The sequence below is a fragment of the Ursus maritimus genome, unplaced genomic scaffold (assembly GCF_017311325.1).
Source record: "Ursus maritimus isolate PB19 unplaced genomic scaffold, ASM1731132v1 scaffold_31, whole genome shotgun sequence".
Classification (NCBI taxonomy): Eukaryota; Metazoa; Chordata; class Mammalia; order Carnivora; family Ursidae; genus Ursus; species Ursus maritimus.
In genome coordinates this window covers 12,119,858-12,130,150 of record NW_024425675.1, presented here as the reverse complement: position 1 = coordinate 12,130,150, position 10,293 = coordinate 12,119,858, and the positions used below count along the sequence as shown (strand labels likewise).

Sequence of the window (10,293 nt, the reverse complement as noted above, 5' to 3'; positions counted from 1 at the left end):
TGAAATAAAGTGCTGAGGGATCTGGGTGATGGAGCGAGAATCCCCAGATTTTGATTTCCAGCATTGACCTCTTTTGAAGGCTCCATTGCCTTCCTGCATCCTCGTCATAAATTAACCTTTCTCTCTTAAGCTAATTCAACGTAGCTTTCATTGACTTAAAATGAAGAGTCTTAACTCACGCGAGATAAAAAGAGCTCTTTGTACAGCTTATGTACTTCCCCATATTGCTTCTTTTTACCTCCACGTTTTGACATTGGTCCTTGCTGGGCGAAGATCCCAGTCACCATCTCTTCTCCTGGTACCACTGGCTGCCTCTGCTGTCCCCGTAGTGCGGCTTCAGCATGGCACGCATCATACTCATGACGGGGGGACTGTCACAGTGTCAGCAACATAGGGTTGGAGCCCCAGAAGCCACAGCTCCTCCCACCACTTCTGGACTCCAAGCAAACACTGAAACATGGATCACAGGATCTCGCTTCTCCAGCAGCCGCCCCCAAAGGACCAGCTAACCCAATCTCTACTACGGTAGAGTCCATCCATTGGCTTTTGCTATGCACCCCAAAATATAATGTCTTTAAACAACAAATCCTTTCTTTCTCACAATTCCGAGGGTGGCTGGGCTGTTCTGGTCTACACTGGCTCCTCTGGCTGGATAGTGTAGAATGGAGCTATAGGCTTGTTAATTAGCAGCTGGTCGGTCTGCAGTGCCTCACCCACATGTCTGGCAGTTGGCTCAGTGTTAGGCGGGATGATAGCATGTAGCTTCCATCTGTGGCAACAGACTAGCCTAGGGTTATGTACACGGTGACAGAGGTTCCCAGCAGCAAGAGAGGGCATGCCCCAATGCACATGCGCTTTTCAAGTCTCTGCTCAGCATCATATTTGCTAATGTCCCATCGGCCAAAGAAAGTCATATGGCCAAAACTAGATTTCAGGGGTGGAGAAAGAGACCTGTCCTCTTGATAGGAGTTGCTGCAAAGTCACATTGCAAAGGGATACGTACAAGGATGTATACAGGAATGGTAGGAATTTTTGTGACCATTTTTGCAAACTCTACCACAGAGCTTAATGCTTACTGGGGTGAACTTGGATGATCAGAAGAGAGAACAGAAAGATCCACAATCACTTTGTCTTCTTTCTTCCCGTTGGACTGTTCTGAGGTGCACTGGTTCCACATGCCCTCCCTGGGCGTGTCCTGTGGGACTATGGAACTGTCTGGATTGCTTTCCTTCCTTCCCTATTCCTTAGTCCCCGCTCTTGCTGCCCTGGGCTGGTACCCACCAACAAAGCATGCATACAGGTCTTGCCTCAGCTTTATTGCACATGTATTCTGAGCTAAGACACTATTACATCAGATTCTCAAGGAGATTAAAGAGAATATCATGTTTCCGGGTTATGCTCCATAAGTTAGTATTACAAACAAAAGTATTTCATAATAATAAAATCTTAATGGGCTTTAAAAGCGTAGGCATATCTCGCTTTACTGCTCTTCCATTATCGTGCCTTGCAAATATTGTGTGTTTTACAATTTGAAGGTTTGTGGCAACTCTGCATTGAGCAAGAATATTGGGGTCATTTTTCTGATTGTATTTGCTCATTTCATATCTCTTTGTCATCTTTTGGTAATTCTTGCAATATTTTGAATTTTTTCATTATTGTTACATTTGTTATGGTGATCTATGATCAATGATCTTCGATGTTACCATTGTAACCGTTTTGGGGTACCAGAAACCACACTCATATAAGACGGTGAACTTAACTGATAAATGTTGCGGGTGTTCTGACTGCTCCGCTGCAAAGCCACTCTCCTGTCTCTCCCTCTACTTGGGCCTCCCTATTCCCTGAGACACAACAATATTGATATTAGGCCAGTTAATAACCCTAAAATGGCTTCTAAGTGTTCAAGTGAGAAGGAAGAGTCTCATGTCTCTCACTTGAAATCAAAAGTTAGACATTATTAAGCCTAATGAGGAAGGCATGTCAAAAGCTGAGACAGGCCAGAAGCTAGGTCTCTTGAACCAAACAGTTAGCCAAGTTGTGAATGCAAAGGAAGAGTTCTTAAAGAAAATGAAAAATGCTACTCTAGTGAACATACAAATGATAAGAAAAGGGAAACAGCCTTATTGCTGATATAGAGAAAGTTTGAGTGGTCTGGACAGAAGATCAAACCAGCCGCAACATTCCCTTAAGCCAAAGCCTCATCCAGAGCAAGGCTCTGACTCTCTTCAATGCCATGAAGGCTGAGAGAAGTGAGAAAGCTGCAGAAGAAAAGTCTGAAGCTAGCAGAGGTTGGTTCATGAGGTTTAAGGGAAGAAGCCGTCTCCATAACATGAAAGGCAAAGCAGCAAATGCTGATACAGAAGCTGCAGTAAATTATCCAGAAGCTCTAGATAAGACCATTAATGAAGGTGGCTACGCTAAATAATAGATTTTTAATATAGATGAAACTGCCTTCTATTGGAAGAAGGTGCCAGCTAGGACTGTCATAGCTGGAGAGGAGAAGTCAATGCCTGGCTTCAAAGCTTTGACAGGCAGGCTGACTCCCTTGTCAGAGGCTGACGTAACTGACTTTCAGTGGAAACCACAGCTCACCCACCATTCTGAAAATCCTAGGGCCTTCAGGAATCATACTAAATCTACCTGCCTGTGCTCTGGAAATGGCACTACAAAGCCTGGATGACAGCACATCTGTTTACAACATGGTTTACTGAATATTTTAAGCTCACTGTTGAAACTGCTGCTCAGGAAAAAAAGAATCCTTTCAAAATTGTGCTGTTCATTGACAATGTACCTGGTCAACCAAGAGCTCTGATGGGTGATATATACAGTGAGATTAACATTGTTTAGAAAACAATGCAAACATGCATCCATGCAAAACACCCGTTTTGCAGCCCATGGATCAAGGAGTCATTTTGACTTTCAAGTCGTAGTATTTAAGTCGTATACATTTCATAAGGCTATACACAGCTGCCATAGACACTGATTCCTCTGATGGATCAGAGCAAAATAAATTAAAAACCTTCTGGAAAGGATTCATCATGCTACATGCCATTAAGAACATTCATGATTCCTGCGAAGACGTCAAAATATCAGCACTAACAGTTTGGAAGAAGTGACTTTAAGGGGCTTAAGACTTGAGTAGAGGAAGTAACTGCAGATGGGGTGGAACAGCAGGAGAACTAGTGTTACTAGTGTTAGAAGAGGAGCCTGAAGATGCGAGTTGCTGCAATCTCGTGGTCAACTGGAGTGGACAAGGAGTTGCTTCTTATGGATGAGCAAAGAAAGTGATTTCTTGGGATGTGATCTACTCCCAGTGACGATGCTGTGAAGACTGTGGACCTGACAACAAAAGATCTAGAATATTACATAAACTTTGTCGATGAAGAAGTAGCAGGGTTTGAGAAGACTGCCTCCAATTTTGAAAGAAGTTCTACTGGGAGTTAAATGTTATCAAACAGCACTGCATACTACAGAGAAATCATTTTTTTAACAGATTTTATTTATTTATTTGAGAAAGAGATAGTGAGAGAGAGAGAGAACAAGAGCAGGGAGGAGAGGGAGAAGCAGGCTCCCTGGGAGCCTGATGTGGGACTTGATGCCAGGACCCTTCGATTATGACTTGAGCTGAAGGCAGACGCTTAACTGACTGAGCCACCCAGGCGCCCCAGAGAAATCATTTGTGAAAGGAAGACTCTGTTGATGCAGGAAACTCCGTTGCAGTCTTATTTTAAGAAATTGCCACAGCCACCCCAACCGTCAGCAGCCACCACCATGATCAGTCAGCAGCCATCAACACCAAGGCAAGATCCTCTATCAGTAAAAAGATTAAGACTTGCTCAAAGCTCAGATGATGGTTAGCATTTTTTAACAATATAGCATTTTTAAATTAAGCTAAGTGCATTGTTTTTTTTAGACATATGCTATTACATGCTTAATGTAAACATAACTTATATGCACTGGGAAACCAAAAATTTCATTTGACTCATTTTATTAAAATTGCTTTATTGCAGTGATCTGGAACATATGTCTGAGGTAAGCCTTAGAAATTATACAGGCCACATTCTCAAGTCACATTGCAGTGAAACTAGAAATTAGGAAGTTTAAAGAAATCACTCTAACCTGATGGATAAACCCCCCCCCCCAAAAAAAAACAAAAACCGCAAACGTTCCTAAGTAGCATTTGGCCCATTATACAAACAACAGACTATTTACAAGGTAAGTGAAAAGGGAAAATTAATATTTAGAAATCTCCATGGTATGCAGCCAAAACTGTTCTCATGATTAAATTCTTTAATGGTCTTGATAAACAAAAAAAGAAAATAAAAAGACCTAAAATAAGTATTCTACTTAAAAGATTAGAAAAAAGAACATAAAATAGACCCAAGGAAAGAGATTACCAAAATAGCAGAGATGGGCTGGAGTCTGCCCTTCCTGGCTGCTCCGTCGATTTTCAGGAATTTGGGGAGGAGTTTGTTAAATAGCCATTATCAAAGAATCACATTAGATAAACTTCAATAAATTGTGTTAAAAACAAAAGTGATAAATACTCAAGTCATCACTTCTTAACTAATTCAGTTCATTTCACTAGTATATATGCTCTTAAGTTTACTTATGTCAATTGCATCCATCTGGTGGAAATACCATGCGTCTATTTGCAACTCTGCATTGGCCAACGTCACATTGGCAGCTGGAAACCTGCCACGGTGGGAGCATTTACACCATGGCATTTGGCAGGGCTACAGATTAGAGCCGTTGTCGCCTCCTCCTCCTTTTCTACAGAGCTGCTGTTAATGAGCATACCACTGGCCATCAATAGATCATCTTTTTTAAGGAATATGAATTTTCCAGGTTGAGATTAGAAGAAAAATAAAGCATGAAGATGCTTTATAAAGTTCAAACTTATTTTAGGGTGGTGGAATGCTCCAGCTCTCGGGGATACATTTCTTTCATTGTGATGCTTGCAGTTAAATCAGTTCTAATTAATGCAAGATGGACCTTAGCATTCAAAAGTGAGCCAGATCTCACAGTGTTTCTCTGGACCGGTGATAAGTAAGTCTGGACTATACAGAAGTGTTCTGGCCAGGTTGCTGGATACTTCTAGGCTCTCCAGAATCTAGAAATGGGAGGAAATGTATTGTGGTATATATATGGATTTTTGTCAAATGAAATATACTTTATACATGTTTTTCTATATAACATGAGAAAAATGTAAGTAGGTTGGTGAGTATTAAGTGAAAAAATAATGAATAGCAACAGGGACTAAACCCCTTTTTCACAGTGGAGGTTATTTTCTTTGGCTTTGAAATAATTCTTAGTAATAAAATTCTTTGTCAGGGTGCCTGGGTGGCTCAGCCAGTTAAGTGTCTGCCGTCTGCTCAGGTCATGCATGGTCCCACAGTTCTGGGCTGGAGCCCCGCATTGGGCTCCCTGCTCATAGGGGAGTCTGCTCCCTCTCTCTCTGCCTGCTGCTCCCCCTTGCTCATGCTCCTTCCCTCTCTCTCTCTGTCAGATAAATAAATAAAATCTTAAAAAAAATTCTTTGTAGCAATTTGTGTTAAAGATATTGTAAGCCATAAGCCTAGCTTAAAAAATAAATTAATGCTAATTTAAAATACAGAATTATGTTATCGCGGCACCTGGGTGGCACAGTCGTTAAGCGTCTGCCTTCGGCTCAGGGTGTGATCCCAGTGTTCTGGGATCGAGCCCCACATCGGGCTCCTCCGCTGGGAGCCTGCTTCTTCCTCTCCCACTCCCCCTGCCTGTGTTCCCTCTCTAGCTGGCTGTCTCTCTCTGTCAAATAAATAAATAAAATCTTAAAAAAATAAAAATACAAATAAAATAAAATACAGAATTACGTTAAATATGTTGGCTTGAGGAAAAAGTGGGAGCCAGCACACAGCTCCTTTACGTACCAATAGCTTCTTCCTGCTTGGTTTTTCAAATTCACTAAATTGATTTTGGGAAGAAACAGTTCTCTTAATTCACTCAGTATACCTGATGAAGTTTTTTTTTTTTTTTTCATGTTTCACTGTATTAACATTTACACATAATGCAGGATGGATTTTGGAGGAAGAGAAATTGTAGTGTAATGCAGGTTTGCTGACACAGTTTTCTCCTTCATGCCCAAGCTGTCTGTGGTCCTGTGAGGGAAAAGAAATGTATTGGAACAACTTACCCCTAGAGCAGAGAGTTATCATAGTTGAGCAGTCTATGCCTCAATTTTTAAGAATGCTTAATTTGTGCCCAAGGTCCTTATGGCCTATAGAATATATTCCATCTTTTATTTCTTCATTTGGTTTTTTAAAAAAGAGTTAGCATTAGGCTTTAGCTTTTTTTTTTTTTAACCAAGACCTTTCCTTACGCTAATGATTATTTTTACAAATTCTCTTTAAATGATGGTGAGATTTATTTTCAATCAGTTAGAAATTTTTCAACTTGAAAATAAACCGTTTCCAAAGATGTCTTTGAACTCAGCCTGACATCTGAACTTTCTTTTTAATTTGTTCTTGGCATTGTGAGCTCTTGTGCATTCCCTGGGCTTATTAGAGCATGTGAAGCTTTTACGACTTTTAGTTAATATAATAAAAACTGTTAATGTAAATTTATCTTAGTTTTCAGCATGTGTTTGCTGATTCTGCACACTTGAGTCATTCAGATCTAAATATAAAAGATCATATTTTGAAAGTAAGGAATGAAATGATCCTTTCCAATTATGTTAAAATATTTAAGCCTTTGGATTTAGTTTTAGTCCAGATTAAAGATCTCTGGGAAATATGACTCCGCATGTTTTTTTCATTTGCCTTTGAGAGATAACCTAGCTGGTTTATAACGTATGTGAAAGTGGATTTTCAACGTGAATGGGCCATCTCGAGATTTAGCCTACTCTAGTAAACAAAATGGGATGAAGGACAGATACAGGGGACCATATCTGTCAGGAAAATATATCCTTGGACTCTTTAAGAAGTATTCAGTTTGAGCCTTTAAGCATGATTTGAATAGTCTACTGTTAAAATCCCGATAGTTCTTTTACCTGCCTAACCCAGTGTAAATAAATATTAAGTGATGGGTAAGAAAATCATAATCCAGAAAAATAATCCATGTTTTCCAGTGAATTTTATATTTTTACTTGAAATCTCTTACCTTTTTAAATGTAAGTTTAAGTAGCAATCTGGGTTACTTCATTCGTGGGTTTGCCTAAGTAAAATGAGGGCTTTATCTGCAGTCTATTTTTGTATCATGGTAATTCATCCATTGGAAGCAAGTTTGACATCTGAGGATGAAGTGGTGTCTTCTAAAGAGGACTCCCAGAATAGAATCAGCATATTAATAAACCCACCCATCACCCACGTGAAATCCACTAATTGAGCGTTGTTTGTCAACTAGTCCCAGATCTTGCCTGTGTTGACAGGTCTCAGTCTTGAAATGTCACTGATTCCTGGCTATTGAGCTCCTTAGGTGTTGTTAGTAGAACAAAAGGGTAGCAAGCTTTGAAAAATGATAAACGATGGTTGTTTATTTAAATTCCAAAAGCAGAGTCTTTAAAAAATACCTTTTGTATGAATTTTAAAGACCCTCTAATTGCTATAATGATCAATTAAAAGCAATCAGATCTGTCATCACCAGAACAGCTACCACTACTTGATTGATTTTAGCTAATAGATACCAAGCAACTGGTGGCCCTTAGTACAAATAGGAAGCCCCTACAGAAGGGACTGTTCGGCTGACATATTATGGATATTGTTGTAAGATTTTGTCCTATTAGTTGTCAGTCAAAAAGAAAAAAGTAAAAGTCTTTCACAAAATGCCTCTGAGGGTGGGGTCGGAGGGGAGCTGAAATTTTTCTTTTTCTTTTGGCGAGACGTGAAGCTTGATTTCTACTCTCACATTCTTACAACTGGGCATGAAGTCCTCATCCCCACCTCAGAGATGGCAGAATAAGCAATCCCCGCTCCCCCGCACACACACAACACATGAATTTTAATGTCCCCCCTTTGGGGGACGGAGGTCACACTGCACACTTTGGGAGACATCCCAAAGATCGTCAGCACTTCGGTACGGTAAGGGTTGGGTCCAATCTCTTGCTGGCTTAGGAAACTAAAAGGCACGTGAAGTTGGTGGCTCAAGCCCTCTGGGCTGGGCTGGGGCAGAAAGGGGACAGGGAGGTGGTCTGGGACAGTTGGGCCAACCATGGGAATGGGCTCGAGTTCTTGCGACACAGGAAGCTGACCCTGGGTGGTGCTACAGGTGGCTGTAGGTGCTGCTCTGGTGGCCTTCGTCTGCCTCGTTCATCAGCTCACTACTCTAGAACCATAGCTGGTCTCCCTCTGGGCCCCCTCCATGGAGTCACCGGCATGGGTGACCTTCCTGCCGCTGAGGATGCTGAAGTCCCTCCCCGCCATGGTGCCGGGGCAGTCTCAGCTGGGTTGGTGTGTCCTACCATGGCCCTTGAGGTGCAGACCATGTTAGGGTCTCTCCAGACCACGGCCACCATGGGGCCGGAGCTCACGTAGCTGATGAGGTTGGGTAGAAGGGCTTCCTCTGCTGGTCATGGTGGTGCTCAGCAAGGATGTTCTCTGTGCCTGCAGCATCTTCATTCCCGTCAGCTTGAGGCCCCTTCTCTCAAAGCTCGGGATCCCATCTGCAAGGAGTTACCGCTGCACCCCATCTGGCTTCACCGCAACAAGGGTCCACTCCCGGGTCCAGGAGGGCTCTCCTGAGCTGGGATGCAAGCACAAGCTTGGCCAGGCGCCGGGGGCCCGAGGACTGCTCAGCAGCCCTGGCAGTGAGGCCCAGCCCAAGAGGCCACCCATGACCCCCTGCCTGTGGCCTACTGGCTCTGAACTTTTTTGTGAACACATCAGAAATAGAATTGGTAATAGACATGTTTGCCTGTACCATTTACCAGTTAGTTGCTGTCCAAATGGATACATAACAATAAATTTGTTATAGTCTAGCACTATGATTTTTGTGAAGTTGGCATATATCTGAAAATTTAAGATAAGTGGTATTCATTTATTCAACAGATACATATGTAATGAAATAGGAGATGAGGTTGGAGATGGGGGCAGGGGCCAGGCCTTGTACTGTCTTATAGGCAACAGCAAGGAATTTGGGCTTTAATTCTAAGCAAATTGGAAAGAAATGGAAGGGTTTACAAAATATTGATTTACTGTCTAAAAATATCTCTGTGCCGAGTAGAGAACAAACTGCAGTAAGGCAAGACTTGAGCGTTTATGGCAATAGTCAAGGCCGGAAAGGATGGCAACATGAATTGAGGATGGGTCAAGGGCAATGGGGAGAAGTTGGCAGCCTCAGGTTATAAAGCCTGGAAACTGGTGGTTGAGCAAACAGAGAATCCAAACTCCACTAAATACCTAGACCTTCCTATCTTAGATGAAAGACCATCTTGCCTCTTTTTATTCTTCAACCTGAGGTTTTGGAAAAAGACCTACAAATCATGCCATCTCATCCATTCTGTGGTTAAGTGTCTGAACAGATCTGTATGACCAGTCACGCAAAACAGACAGCAGAACATACAGACCTCTAAATATCTAAAAATGATGTTCTGACAACTTTTTAAAGTTCCAGATGAGTAGTTTTCAATGGAGAGAGCAAGGTAAAGCTCTCTCCCTGTTGAAGGATCCAAGACAATTGTTGGTAAGAACACAGTTCCTATGTATCTGAAGCCAATTTTCTACTGAGTGGAGACGCAGCACGCAAGGAGGCCACACAGGGTATGGGAAGGCCAACAAGTGACATTGAGATTGTCTAAGCAGCAGTCCGATATTTGGGCGATGCCAACAAATGATTTGTGATTCTCATATACATACTGAAAGGTCAATTTGGTTGAGGAGTTTTTTTAATTTGAAGCTTTCAGGAAATGATTTAGTGAGGTGGGTTTGGCCGAGGAGAGAAGCCATCACTTCTTTTTATGTGTCATTCCTACTGACTGTTTAGCACAACACCAGTACAGGGAGGCACGGCATTTTCTGCGAACACATTTTTCATCTATTTGAGGCTACAACAGATAAACATGCAAAGCAATGAACAGAATAGCTTGGACACTGAGAATTCCAATATGGCGGAAAGAGCCATAGACTTTGAAGTCACCCATAGCTTCGAATTCTGCTTCTTGCTCCTACCAACTGAATGATTTCAGGCAAATTACTAAAATCAGGGTCTTTTTTAGTTTTATGTGAAGGAAAAAAAAAAATGGAGGCACTGATACCTTTTTTTTCCTTCCAGTTTGCTAGGATTAAATAACAAAAACCGAATGGAATTTTTTTTTTAAAA

At 41.7% G+C, this 10,293-nt stretch overlaps 1 pseudogene; it reads right to left on the bottom strand.

Annotated features, from left to right (window-relative positions):
- Positions 1–7,947: 7,947 nt before the first annotated feature.
- LOC103672638 lies at positions 7,948–8,810 on the bottom strand (annotated as a pseudogene).
- Between the last annotated feature and the right edge of the window lie 1,483 nt (positions 8,811–10,293).